At 37.4% G+C, this 14,042-nt stretch overlaps 1 long non-coding RNA gene across 3 annotated transcripts in view; it reads left to right on the forward strand.

The window, feature by feature from the left end:
- The first annotated feature begins 1,874 nt into the window (after positions 1-1,874).
- The window catches only part of LOC122843924, a 53,940-nt gene continuing 41,772 nt past the window's right edge, over positions 1,875-14,042 (forward strand). For all 3 annotated transcript variants that reach the window (XR_006372797.1, XR_006372799.1, XR_006372798.1), the window contains exons 1-3: positions 1,875-2,264; positions 3,045-3,210; positions 9,337-9,395. This is a non-coding gene — a long non-coding RNA (uncharacterized LOC122843924). The remainder of the gene's footprint in view (positions 2,265-3,044; positions 3,211-9,336; positions 9,396-14,042) is intronic.

Consider the following 14,042-nt stretch of genomic DNA (forward strand, 5'->3'; position numbering starts at 1 on the left):
TAAGGCTGCACAAACAACATAATATTCTAATATTATTATTTGATATTATAACAATTTTGATTGTAACATACTTGTACTTATATTGGAATGACTCCACTGTAGTTAATGCCTTAGTTAGTTACTAATATCTGTATTTGGTGTGAGCATAAAACATAGTGAAATGCCGTCCAAAGGATTTGATTTATTATTAGTAATTGATGATTAGCAGTGATTTATTGTGACATTTGTCTTTCTCATCATGACAAGGCTGACTGAGTTTGAGATGACACATTATTCATTCTTATATATGTTTTACCACAATAAATACCATGAAATGTGTTAAAGTTTAAATCCTTATTGCCTAACCTTATTCATTAGCTTATTTACTAATTTCGACATTGCTGTTTCAATCCAAGAGGTGGCGCTCACCTATTTGTTTTTAGTGACTTAAAAAAATAGGTATCTTTGAGAAAACAAGCTAAATATTCCATTTTGGTATTATTACTTTAGCACTGTGGTTATTCTATGCTAAACAAAATCTATAGACATAATTTTTGCATGTTGAGACTGCATGTATTGTTAGCATCTGTCTTTATTTGTTTCCCATTATTCCGAACACTGAATAATGAACTACCGTTCAAAGTATCAATAAGAGTAACTGTTTGCTTCCCATAATATATTTTGATTGGATGTTTGAATTCTTCTAAGTGCCTTTCTGCTTGTGTGTGACTGCTCAATATGATGGTTTATCAAGCCTGTAGCAATCGATAGCTGCCTAAATGATGATATCCATTGCCTAAATCAGGGCCTGAGGAGAAAAAGCCCAGCTCTGCCCTTCCTCCTACTTCCCCTGTCGCAGTCCACAGCTGTAGCAGCTGTCACACAACCTGAGGCAGGCTAGTTAGCCCACAGAAAAGAGTCTGAACCCTTGATCAATAATTTTAGTCTGTCTGCTTAATTGCTCATTGGTCAACAATGGCGCCAGACTATATGTAAGTGATGTTCCCCCGGGTGATCGACTTCAGCTCCATTTCCACCCACTACCCTCCTAGTGTTGGGCTCACAGCCTATTCCTGCCCATTCTCTCTTCTCCTGCATTCTCGCTTATGTTCGTCCATGTTCGCAATGGAGAAATTCTGATCTGATCAGCTTTTTCCAGCCATCCCCGAGGAATGACACCATCCAGAAAACAGCAGAGGTACTTCGTTCAAGCCAGGCCCGTTACTCAATGGCCACTCAGGTAAATATCCGGGTTTAATGATGAACAGAAATAATAGCCATCTACTTCAGCCTGCCATTTCAGGGAGCCGCGGGAAATTACCAAGACTTGTTGTAAGTTTTCTGAACGGCTTATTGTTTGATCTAATGCAGACACACTTTATGAGGATAGCACAGTATTGATTTTGTTCATTGTGAATTATGCGAATAGATAAAAGCATGAGTGTGCATATATATTAGACAATTATACACTGGGGTGCTAATGTAAAATTTCTGCTGAATAAATATGAAATATTGCTTCTATCAGCATCCAGCTTGTGTCCCTAAAGCTAGTCATTTGAGATGATAATTGGGATAGTATGTTTGCTTTTTTCTGATGAGATGAGACATTGTGAAAGCGTTCTTCAGCCTCCATTTAAATGTGTATTGATCAGTGTGAAGCTTAGGAGCTCAAATCCAAACAGCACTGAAACCTTTCACACTTATATAAATTCTTTGTTTCTTACATTATATTTGAAAGAAATGAACTTTTTAACACAATTCATCACATACTGTATAACATTACCTATTTGTATTTATTCTTACGTTTTCCCTTCAGTAGTGGTGGGCTAATGCCATGATTTAAATGAAGTATTGATCAGTTTAGGAGGGGAGAATGGAGAGAGAGGGAGCGATTGTGAGGGAAAGAAAGCTAGACCAGGGTTATCGGTGTGGATCGCACACAAGAAAGAGACTGCTAACGGATGAGACACGTTTTAAGCGATTCCGTAAAATGGATTTCTGCATAAACTGAATTTTTAAATTAGGACTTACAACCAGGTTCTTCTGTGTGACACACTGCGGGAGGTAAAGATGGACGCTGAAATTACAACATTGTTTTGAGCACCACAGAAATTGCCTTTTTTCTTCTTGTTTCATGTTTTTATGGAGTATTTGCCAGTCCAAATACAGATGGTTAAAGAGTTTTGGTCCTGTTAGCGGTCCGTGACTCCATTTTGTCTCCATGACACCTGCAGCAGCATCGGGCTCACCAGACAAAGCCTTCGTCCAACTGAACCTGGAGCTTGGTCTGTTCGTCTTTTGCATGCTATCCTCCTTTCCTTTCACCCAACCTCTCTCCTTTTCCTCTCTCTCTTTCTCTGTCTTTCGCTTGCTCTCTTCCCCTCCAACCCTTCCTCTCTGGTGATTTACCTCCGGTGATTTGTATTAATTATTGGCCCTCTTTAATATAATTGGATGTCTTTTAGACTCGTCAAGAATTGCAAGTAACTATTCTACTTTTCTGGTGTAGATTAGTGTTAAAGCACAGAGGAAAATCGTAATTTAAACTTTAGGGAATTAGTTTAAATATGTAGATATATTTTTCAGTTCTATCAAGCACTATAAAAAAAATCCATAAAAAGTACTTTCCCTCCTTGTTGTATATGTAGTTGACACCAGTGTGTGTGTGTGTATATATATATATATATATATATATATATATATATATATATATATATATATATATATATATATATATATATATATATATATATATATATATATATATATATATATATATATATGCACCAGTTAGGACAATCAATAATTCATTTCAGCTTTCAGTTATTTGTATCTATATGTAATATTTTTTCTAAGTATATGTGTCTGTTCTGCTATTTCCATTTCCAGTCTGTAGATGAATACATTAGGCCTGCCTCTGAAGGACAGGACACTGTAGATTTCCTTACTTTATAGTATCTTCTTAGAAACACAGGGATCTATTGCACATAGTAGCTTCAGCAAAGAGTAAGCGAGTTTGCTGGCCAGAAAGGGTATGTGCCAGATTGATTTTCTCCTCTTCTCAGCACCCTGCCTCCTTTGTGGTTCCACATTTGGACATCCTGGAGTAAATATCTCTCAGTTGCTGCCTGACCAGCTGGAAAAGTGGATGGAACTTTAAAGGACCAGCTGTATGCCAGAACACCTGAAACAGGTTAAGAGCTCAACTAGGCCCAGGAGCTCCAGTGTCAGGTACAGTGTTTACTGCTAAGCATGCAACTATTTCAGAAGGCCTCAAATTCAGTCCCATCTACTGAAGATTAGTAAATTCAGAGCAGGACAGCAACATCAACAGTACATCTTATTATAATGTAATGACTCAGAGAAAGAGAAAGAAAATTATCAAAACAAAGAGGCCACAGTGGTGCCAGTTAGTGCAATAAGGACTTTTTTTTTCTATGTTAAATGTACAGGCTAAATGTTCATAGAACTCTTACAAGTGATTAATGTTTGATGTTTGGCGGTTAAAAAAAGGTTCAATGTGTTTTCACAGTGAAAAATAACCACCCACTCTGACAATTGACAGATCAATGGTGGATATGTCACCTGTTGCTAAGGTTCAGAGCAGAGAGATTTTTTGTTCATGTGCTATTCCAGCATGGATATGACTGTATAGAAAAGTCAATGATAAAAACATAAAATGCTGTAGTGTTTATAATCCCTTTCAAAAATCGCTGTATATAATAGCTTTAATTTTCCTAAAGACATGGAAGTGCAAAGCATAAAAGTGAAACAAATGACATTCAAATGCAGTTATTTTATGTAATGCACAACATTGAAGTGTTGGTCTATATTTTGAAAATGCATTTATAAATAATACATGGCTTGAAGTAAATGTTTGGACTTAATATTCTATATTAGAAGCAAAAATATAAGTTAGATTTTAGTCTTTAGCTATCAGGCAATTTGCTGTTTATGCCAAAACCCTAAAGACTGTTCTTTTTATCTGTAGAAAGTAGTAACAGAGATTGTCTGAATGGTTTGGTCAAAAAAAAGAAAAAAAAATCAGTTACTGATAAATACTTACACCTTTCTAGTAATAGGTTAGACCCAATTTACTTCAGAACTGCCCCAATTCCTTTTGGAAAATATTCAACAAGTTGCTATCAACATGCCTCAGAGATGTTGGACCTGCAGATTTGCTCACTGCTCATCCATATTTATTTATTGTACAGATGTCCATTTATGAAGCCATATCATGCTCTACCACAGCCACAATGTCTATTTGCCGGAGATGTGATGAAACTCTAGTCCAATGGAGAACAGTGAACTTGTTTTTAAATAATAAAAATATGTTTATAACAAGCAGGATGGATTCATGCTTTCATCTTGCGTTTGCCAAATTGTGAATGTGTCATCTGAATGTTCCAACTTCATTGAGCTTTATATCATTGTAACATTGTTCTTACAATGTTATACCCTTACCAAAACATACCTGGAGTGTTGGTTTGATTCTTTCATGCATGTTTGAGGAATCCTCTAGTCTCCTGAGGCTGCCATCTGTGGGTGCCTAAATGCTTGCTTTCACAAAGTGCTGCCTCTCCTCAAAGCTGTAGCCTCCTGCTGAGTTTCCGCCTCACAAAGCATCATCCCACTCCCTCACCTCCCCTGCTCAGTTCCACTGGACTATTAGCAAACAGCTAGCGGAACTTCGAGTCTGTTGACATCATCATACCAACCCCTTCTCTGTTCAACATTTCTAAGAACATTTATAAAAGGATTAATAGAAAAGCATTGATGTGATGACGTTGTGAAATTTCTTTTAAGTTATGTTTGATATCTATACAGCTTTTTTATAACGATTGAACGTAGCATAGTTACTGGATGCTACAGAATGGCACTATGTGCCTACAAAATATATAACACCACCCCTTTTAATGGTATTATGTATTTTATTGGCATCCATAATAACTCTGTATGGCTATGTTGCCGGGTCCAGTGTCAAATTTGAGTGAATCTTTGTGAATTTTACCTTCGGTTTTAAGTGATATGGGGAACTTCTTTGTGTGCAGGTATGGTCTTATGCTGTTGTAGCATCAATGTTTGAGGTGTTGTGTGCTCAGAGATGACATTCTGCTTACCTTGGTTGCAGTAAGTGGTACAGCTCTGGTAGCACAGCTGTTTATGTTTGGGTTGCAGTAATTTCAGTAAAAATTCCTTCACTTACCATTGTCTCAGTGATATAGCAGATAGCTTCTCTTACAAAGCCAATTCATAAATCGAGCATTATCAGTCAATTCAAATAAGACTTTGTTGAACAGTCTAACTTGCATATGACAAAAAATATTATTACATTCTATTATCTAGTTGCCAGTGATTTTTCATAATTACCTAATTAATTGTGGCTCTACATTCTTTGTTATAATACGGACTGAATAGTGACTCAGTCCCATTTATTGCAGCGAAACAAAAAGAACCCCTAAAATCTAAACAAGCAATTTTCATTATGCAGCAAGTGGAGCTGTATATCAAATTTCAATTGCATTGACTGTGTGTTGAGTATCACACTCACAAATAACTGATCAGATGTAATTTTTGAATGCTGTATTACAAGTGTCATGTATTCATCTAGCAGCACTTACTCCTCTTACCAAATGTATGTTTTTGGTGGTTGATAGGCTAAAACTCCCAGATTTAGGAACAAAGTGTAATGGTAAAGAAAGAAAAGTCAGGACAAAACAAAAGTGTAATAATTATAAGTAATGGATTCATCACAGGCTTTTGCAGGGCTATCACATATATGTTTTTAAAGAAACTGTTACTATTCATTCCAAAACATTGAGAGAGCAAGTTTTTCACATAAAAAGGGAATGTTAATGATGTAAAGCTGTGACTTCTAAAGCCTACGTATCCTAGATGAAAATGAATAACTTACCACATGATGAGTCATCAATAAGAGCACATGTTTTGCAATCAGACTACAATCCATGAAAGCCATAATAGCTTTATTTTAGCTCAACAAGTTAAATTTGCCACCACTTTTTGCATGAGGGTCTTGCAGTGATGTAATCAAGGTGGCAATCTACTCGAGACATATTGTATAAGGGAGAGAAGAGAAATTAAATATTTTCTTTCTGTGGGTGGATTGCTGATGATAAAGTTTGATCAAGTGAGATCGGTGTATCTTGATTCTTGAAAAACCTTGATTACAGAAAATGTCAACTTTTTTCTTTGTTTTTTTGTTTTGCTTAAAATGTTTACATTTATTTATTACCAAAGTGCTTTTCAAATAGAGTAATTAAATGAAAAACAACTAACTTATACATGTAAGATATATTAGTAGACATTCTTTTTCTAGGCAGCAGATGTTTCATCTACAGCTTGTAATCTTGCAATAATTTCAGGTGCAGAAATTTAAATTGACAAGATTATAGTCTCCACAGAAAAGTTAAGCACTATTCTGTATAATTTGAACACGTCCTTTTTTTGTAAGCTAGATTTAGAGCCAGACAGTTTAAGAACTGGATGTCTTTATCATAGGAATGTCATGTTCTCTTACTTTCTGACATTTTCTTAAAAATGTAATGTGGCTTAGGTGGAATTTCTCACATTTTTGAAGATGGTTCTGTGAATGCTTAAAAAAATATCAAATATACCTACCCAAGAGTTTCCCTTTTTATATGGAGAGGCATTGATAATGAGACCTCTCAACTCCAATAAATCTGAACACATCATAGATAAGAATGCAGACTGATGGAAATTGAGTCCCTCAATTTTGTCAAATTTTAAAGGATATTTTAAAAGAAGCTAAAAGACTTACCTGTCTTGTTTTTAGGTGTAGAAGTCATGGTTGATATTTATGTCTTGCGGAATCCATCACTGTGTGAAATGCTTAAGCAAATGGAGCACATTAATGAGTAACAGTTGCCCAAAGTCTACAACAGTACACTTTGGGTAACAGATTAGTTTGGTCTTTTTAGTCTTAAATAATAATTTATGTAGTCAGAAAACATAGATTGCCTGGTACTTTCTTGTGATACAATCTTAAGAAAATAGTTACCAAACCTCCTAGAACCGCAAGCATGTCCAGATAGATTATGAGAGGTTGCTGTAGAGCCAGTCAAAATTTCTATCAACCAAGGGATGAACATTGAGATGAAAAAGAAGAAGAATATATGTTTCTGAGAGGTCAGATTTTAGGGTGTATACACACCTGACACATTTGGTCCACTTTAAACAAACCGCATTTTGTTTTCCCCTTTGGTTTGACCTTTTATGCAGGTGTGAATCCTGGTTCAAACCAAAGAACCAGATCAAGACGCATTTTTTCTTTTAGGTGGTCTCGGTCTGCTTACAAACAATTCTGATACGGTTTGCTTCTGGTGTGAAGACAGGCTGGCCTTGATTCAGACCAACTACAGGAAACTTATGGCTGCTTGGACTTACTGAGCCACCGTTGCTGATTGTTGTGGTAAAAACGAGTCCTTCATTACTGGTAATGCTGCTTCTCCATCTACTGAAATATTTGATCAACTCATTCAGCTGGCAGCTGAATTTGCAGTTGCCTTTACAAAGTTAATATCACTTTGCAACATCTGCATCGTATGATCTGCTCTTGACATTCAAAATTGTGTTGCAGTTGTAATAACACCACAAATATGCCTAACAGACTTGCAGCAAGCAGAACTTTCAGAGTTATTTTTTTGTTGTTTTGTTTTGCTTCATTTGTTTCTGTCCCACCCCCTGTCATTTCTGTCGAATGGGAGCAATGAATGTCACCTGCGTAGCTTTGTTTACAGTCCACTTGCTAAAATGCAAACCACACCAAATGGGAAAAAAAATTAAAAGCCCGCTTTCAGTCCAAACCAAACAAGCTGACCAAAGGACTTTCCTGGTGTGAATATGTACCCTTAGTCATGCTTGGTAAACATGTTTTTTTTTTTACCCAGTCACTTCAAGCACACTACTATCTGGTCAATTTGAGTTTAGATTTCCTTTGGAGGCTTTACTATGTACATTCATGCAGCTGTTTTAGAATATCCCAACTATTTATTACATCCTTTGTATATTGTCATCTTGGTAATTAATAGAAACCTTAATTTTTTTAAGTATAAAATAAATTATGTGTTACTAAAGGTGGCAATTATCCATGTTATAGGACTGACTGTTACCCACATTATGTTGCAATCTACCTTATTACAGAAATGAGAAATGCATATTTCCCTCAACGATTGCATGTTATGGGTGTTTTGCTGTTTGAGGTTTAAAAATGTTTCTTTAAATAATACTAGAATGATAAAATCTGTGAATCACAAAATTCACAGTGTAGAAAAATATATTTCTGGAAACATACTTTTATCAGCACTTTTGTTTTTTTGAAGAATAACAATGAGCAAGTTCAACTAGATGAGGAAAATAAGGTACATTTGGTACATTGTAAACAAGCAGCACTGCTAATTTGACATTGCAAATTTTTCAAAGCCATTGCTGGTGCTATCTATCTATAGTATATATAGTGTTTTATGCATTAGTACCTCTTGCTTAATGCATTGCCCCCTCTCCAAGACATAAATTACAGCAACAATACATTATTCTTTTTCATTTTAGGTTAAGAAAATTATATCTAAATGACAGGAAGATTCCTTTGATGCCTACTGATGCAGGTTGACACATGTTTCTAAAAGCATATAGTAAAGATTTGGTGTTCTATTTCTTCCTATTTGTTTTATTTATGCAGATGTGCAATTGCGTGTAGACGTGTGTGTGTGTAGGCACGTGTGTTTCTGATTTCCATGTCCTCTGTCTCCATGTCACCTTTGTTGACTTTGTCTCTCCTCCTGCAACACTGTGTTCGCCGCTTTAATGATGCATACATCCTACCTTCAGTCAACTACCTAATCCCAGCAGCGCTAGCTCAGGAACAGATTACTGCTGCCAGACACCAGAGGAGAGAGCAGCAGAGAGGGGTGGGGGTTGCAGGGGAGAAAACGATGCTTCACTGACACAATATAGAGGAATGGAGAAGGCATGCATAGAATGCTTACCAAACGTATAGGATTTTTTTCAAGCCTGAAAATTTCAATTTAATGTTAAAAAATAATATAACTTGTAAAAGCTTAATTTTAGTTTGTTAAATTGTATGTGTTCAATTCAAATTAGATTGCTATATTTAAGGTGACTTTTCACATCTGTAAGCCACTTGGCTGCAAAATATACCAAAACAAATATTTACAAGGTGATAGAATATAATCAATATAAAGAGTTTTCTGTGACTGAAATTACCTACAATGGGACAACAACAAAAGCAAAGAAATACAGTTTTGTAAAATGGATATGCTGCATGTTTTTTAAATTGTCATTCTTTCTTTCTGTCTCTAGACCAAAGTGAAGACCCTCCCACTGTATGACAAAATACCCAACATGGCTTCCCTCAGCAGGTATAGTTACAGCTGCACAGACCTCAAAGCAAAATCAAAACACTGATGTATGATGTTGCCGAAGTAGTGCACAGTGTATTATGTTTTTTAATCATTGCATTAATGGGGCAACAGTAATAGTTTTAAAAAATTTTTCTCCACAAGCCAGCTCCAGACACCTTCTGCCTTTAGAACAAATTGACAGTCATGTTTCTTGTGTTCATATAACATATTACAATAACAACTTTTACTGGTAATTTTAAATATATTTCAACAGTATAAAAGTGTGTGTGTGTGATCGATCAGAAGCAGAAGGTCTGTGCAACCCTTATTCACAGTTAATTAGAGCTTTTTACTGCCCTCTCATGCAGGTGTAAATAATTGGGAGTGGGGTCTTGTCTTTCCAGCAGCTGTTGTCACCCTGCCATCTGACACACAAGACCATGACTTTTAGGACCAAATGATTGCCAATAAAACATTTGATTGAGAGACGAAGAGAGTGAGAACCATAAACAGGCAGGAATCTGCCCTTTAATTTCACCATCTCCAGAGAATTGGTTTTACCCTGCTGGGGAGTAGGTGCCGGACACAAGGAGTTTAGTTGTCTGCCCAAGGACTGAAATTTAATTTAGCTGTTGTGAAGCCACTCTGGTTGCTTGTGAGTGTGCATAGTGTGAGTGTGCATGTACATGTGAACATGGTTCTCTTTGAGCTTGCTAGTGTGATTTTAGTATTTTTAAAGTGAAGTTTTAAAAATAAAAAGCTCTGCATGACGGATATATAAGTGTTTGTGCTGGTATATTTATGTTTACTGTATTTTGTGTGTGTGTGTGTGTGTTTTTATTCTCCTGTGACCTAAAAATTGCACATTGCCTGGTTTCTGCAGCATTTCCCTCTGTCTGGTTGTACTGAAGTTTTTATTTTCATTATATATTGCTTTTGTTGTTACTGGATTTGAAGTCATGTGTATTTTTTCCCCCCAATGTTTTATCATTGCTTTAACCTGTAAACCTTGAAAATTATTTTCTGTTCGTGCTGGCAATTTTTTTTTTTGTTGTAATTTTCTGGTGTTTGCTGAAATATGTGTGCAGGGGAAAAAGGCAGCAACTGAAATGTTCGACAATGGTTACTTTGGCTTTTCCCTGCAGCCAGTTGGTAACACTGCTTCATGTGTATGCGTGTGTCTGCTTATGTGTTTAGGTCCAGGTTTCTGATGAAAGCCTCGAGCAGAGGCATATATCAGAGCTCTAGTACTAATAAAAGGCCAGCAAGCTTTGTTCCTCTCCGTCTGGGAACACCACTGGTTTTTACTGCCTCTCTGACAGCAAGATAAAGTGCCCTTCCAATTAGAAAAATATTTGAACGCATACCTACTAACAGCAATCCTAGGGTTTTATTGTTTATGACTCTTGATCAGGAATTCTTGCTATTTTCAGACTGCTTTTTTGTCATCATGTTCTGGAAATGAACATGCTAAAATGAGCAGTGTATGAGGAGTGTTATGCTTACGCGGTTTTAGGTGGCTGTCTATTTTTTTCTCTTCTTTGTTTCACAGGGTGAGGTAGCGCGCCGTTATGTTTTGGTATGAATTTCGGACTAAGACTGTTGATGTTTTAGCATATCGCATGAGAAGTTTCTAGCGCCTGTGTGTGTTTGGGTAGATGTCATTCTTGTTTCCCCTGTCATCCATCTCTGCCTCATACAGAAATGTGTGCATATACACTTAACTGCTGACACTAGTCCCCTCTCGTACTGTAGATGTTTTTTTCCCCCCTTCTTTCCAGAGAGTGCATTAAAATTAAATTCTCTCTTGTTGTTGTGAAAAGAGGCACACGTAAAAAATAATTGGCTGTAGGAGAGAACAAAGGGCTGGCTCCTCTCCCCTCCCTGCACACCACAACCAGGCATTAATACCAAGCCTGCTGCATTGTTCTGCTGTCTGCAGCCATCCCCCTAGCCAGACACTCAGCTCTGGAGAAGTCACTTTTAATGTCTGATAATCAAGGTGAATTTTCAAAAAGCTGCCATTTTCAAATGGTGGTGTATATATTATGTGTAGATGGGAGTTCAGGAGTGGAGGATCCCTTTTTTGGTGAGAGAGAGAGACTGACATAGAAAGCGCGAGAAAGAGAGAGAGCAAGTGAAAGAGAGAGAGCGTTTCAGCGATGTGAAGTGAAAGAGAGACACCTAACGGCAAAAGAGGGAACTGCTTGAGGATTTTTGGACTAATCATAAGTAGTTGGAGAACAGAAAGCAGCTAAAATATCAGTGTCACCGCAGAATTTGGATCAGCAATTTGATTTTAGGGTTAAATATTTACTTCTGCAACAAAAACACACACATGAAATAAGGTAGAAAACCTAGCAATTCAGAGCATCCATACTATCTGTGCCTCTAGAGTGTGAAGGTAGTGTTTTATTTTTTGTCCTTTTTTTTTGTAGAGAACAGATGCTTCATAGTGTTGCACCTATCTGAAAGAAATTCTTGGGCAATGTTAGTCCAGCAGCCAAGCAGTGGAGCTCCGTTTCCTTGCTACAGGGCACAGACTCATCTTCTTCTTCCTCCTCCCTCCCTCGTTTTCTCCCCCTTCACTAGGTATGATTATTTCTCCTTCGCTCCAGCACACCATTATATTCCAGTCTGCAGTTACCCCTCCCTGCTGTCATTTTTCATACCATGTTTTTGCCCATGTGCAGCACTGCACATTTGCGCTGGGCCTGTGCAATATGTAAAGGAAGCGAATGTATGCAGTGTGCAGAATGTAATAAGTATATATATTTTTTATTTTATTTTATGGTGATTTACTGTGTTCCCCCCGCCCCGTGCTAGTAAAGAAAGGCCAGCACTAGCCATGTATCTTAACAAACATGACTGCTGTGTATGCACACCTCCAAGGCTTTTTACTCACCAAGGAAACCAAATTATACATCTGAGGCAGACTGGTCGTTCTTCGTGCCATGACTGTTAAAAATTAACTTTCTTTTTTATTTGAGGTACAAGCTTTGCTAGCATTGGCCAGGTAAAGTTTGGTGAGTGTTGATTTAGCAGCAGTGTTGACAACCGATATGCTGATCTTTCATAAATTATAAATTATATGTACTTTCTAAAATAAAATCCATTAAATATGGCACTTTGATCGTGTCTTATCCTTCACACTGCCTCCTCTTACCTCCACATGCTCGCCACCCTCCACTACTCAGGCATAACAAAAATACAGCAGGAATTTTGAAGCTCAAAATACAGAAATATGAAACAAACACTGAAACCGAAATTACACTCCGAAGGGAGGTAGATCTAACCCTGTGAAACGGTCGGCTTTAAATGGAGTCTGTGTTGGGAGCAGCATAGTACACAAGTCTCCCTCTGTGAGGCTGTCACAGTGGGACATGCTTCACAGAACAAGCAAGGAAAATTAACTCTTAAAGATACACTGCCTAATTTTGTCCTTGTTCATAATATCTTCTGATAAAGCCCCAGTTAACACAATACAGTAGTGATAGTCACTAATATTTAAAAATATTAGTGATCAAATGGAAAAAAAAAATGGTGGAGAGATGGGAAATTGCAGTGATCTTAGTTAAATCACTGCAGGCTTCACATGGAAGCAGGATGGACTGTTTGTGATAACCTGATGTTGTCTTTAGAAAGATGTACTCCATGATAACCATTCCACTATTTTAAGTGTACTTAGAAATGCAATAGACTACAAATAAATATTGGTTTTCAGGGTTTTATTCACAATAAGGTGTAATAGTGAAGCTTTACTTGTGTTTGTCGGCAGTGAGCTGCTCCACTGCACATTATATTATAGCATTTTCGTGTGGTTAATGTTCACTTTGCTGGGAGTTTTGAACTATATCGTCTCATCAATACTTGGATAAACAACTCAAACCTGGCTCAAATTCTGGCTCTTTTTTTGCAATAAAATTTGACTTTCACTCAGTGGCTAATATTATCCATCTTTACACCGGATACCTGATCCAGTGCATTGACGTAACATTGTTTAAAGGTAACTTAGTGTCATGTTTGATTGCATAATAGCCAGGAATTCAAATAGGCTTCATTTGTTCCTTTGCAGTGCTAGTGCTCTGAGTGCTAGCATTTTTCTGAGGCTGGTTGGAGGGCATACTTTCAAAGTGTTGATCTCAGCTGCGGTGCAGAAAAAAGACGGAGGAGACGGCCGCAGGCATTCAGATAAAAGAATGCATGGGGAATTTGAGCAAGTTGAGAGGGAGGGTGTGTTTTGCCCGTCAAGTGTGGCAGAGCAGCTCTGGCTCTGTGCCAGTATGGGCAATGTGCCCACGAGGAGGCAGTGTGTGGCCAACGCTGACTGTAACACTGAAAGGTTCAAAGATAGCAAGAGAGATGCTGGGAGAACACAAGTGTGTCTGTGGGGGGTGTCTGAGGCTGATTGGCAGGAGAGGTTCTGTCTGCATTTGCATGTGAAATGCCCAAGTTGTGATCCGGTAGCAAGAAACAACAGGGGAAAATGAGCAGAAATTTCCTGGGCAGTGTTATGTCACCAGTCTATTACTTGTCACAGGCTTCATGCCAACAACACTGCTTAAACCTGCAGCAGAATTTGAATCTTGTTCTTAATGATGAGGAGTTGATGGAACGGTTCATTTAATCAAGCGTTGTAGTTTCATTTAATCACACACTTGATTG

Source organism: Gambusia affinis, linkage group LG02, assembly GCF_019740435.1.
Source record: "Gambusia affinis linkage group LG02, SWU_Gaff_1.0, whole genome shotgun sequence".
Lineage (NCBI taxonomy): Eukaryota > Metazoa > Chordata > Actinopteri > Cyprinodontiformes > Poeciliidae > Gambusia > Gambusia affinis.